Source organism: Pelecanus crispus, chromosome 5 (genome assembly GCF_030463565.1).
Source record: "Pelecanus crispus isolate bPelCri1 chromosome 5, bPelCri1.pri, whole genome shotgun sequence".
NCBI lineage: Eukaryota > Metazoa > Chordata > Aves > Pelecaniformes > Pelecanidae > Pelecanus > Pelecanus crispus.
The window spans coordinates 82,407,895-82,408,824 of NC_134647.1; positions in this window are offsets into that span (position 1 = coordinate 82,407,895).

Genomic DNA, 930 nt, shown 5'->3' on the forward strand with positions numbered 1-930 from the left:
CAGCTCAGAGGTGCGGGGGGGGTGGTGCAGGGCGGGGGTGCCGGGCAGGGGTGCAGGGCACGGGTGCACGGCGGGGGTGCACGGCGGGGCAGGGGTGCAGGGCAGGGGTGCAGCGCAGGGGTGCACGGCGGGGGTGCGGGGCAGCGCAGGGGTGCAGCGCAGGGGTGCACGGCGGGGGTGCACGGCGGGGGTGCGGGGCAGGGCAGGGGTGCACGGCGGGGCTGCAGCGCAGGGGTGCAGGGCAGGGTGCAACGCCGGGGTGCCGCAGGGATGCACGGCGAGGGTGCAGGGCAGCGGTGCAGCGCAGGGGTGCAGCGCGGGGGTGCCGGCCCGGCGCCCCGCAGCTCGTCCCGCCCTCGCAGGCCGCTCCGGTGACTCAGGGGCGGCCCGGGCGGCCCCGCCGCAGCGCTACGGCGGCGCCGCCGTCCCCCGCTTCCTGCGGGCCGGCCCTCCGCTTCCTCCCGGCAGGCCCCGCTTTGTAGTTCGGGGGGCCCGCAGCGGGTTCCCCCCCGCCGCCAGCACCCCCCCGGCCCCGCACCGAGCGCGGGGGGAGCCGGCACTGCGGCCGGGCGGGGCTGTCCCCAGGAGGGGCTCTTCACCCGGCGTGCGGGGCCGGTTCACGCACCCAGCCGAGATTTTGCGCGGAGATGGGTGCCGGGTGGTAATTCCACAGGGCCAGGGCACCCCGCTGTCCGTGCCTCATGTACCTACACCATTAAACGGAGTCACTGCACCCACTGTTAACACCCGAGAGCCGCTGGTCATCTCTGCCCTTGCTTCGACGCCTACTTGGTGGTCGTTGCTTATCTCTGCTTTCGCTCCCACGGAAAGCCAGAGCTCCCTTTAAAATCCCCTCGTGTGCTCTGGGGGCCTCCCTTTGGGGACACCTCTCCCCGCAGAGCTGGGGTGTGCGTGTTCTAATGAGCTCAG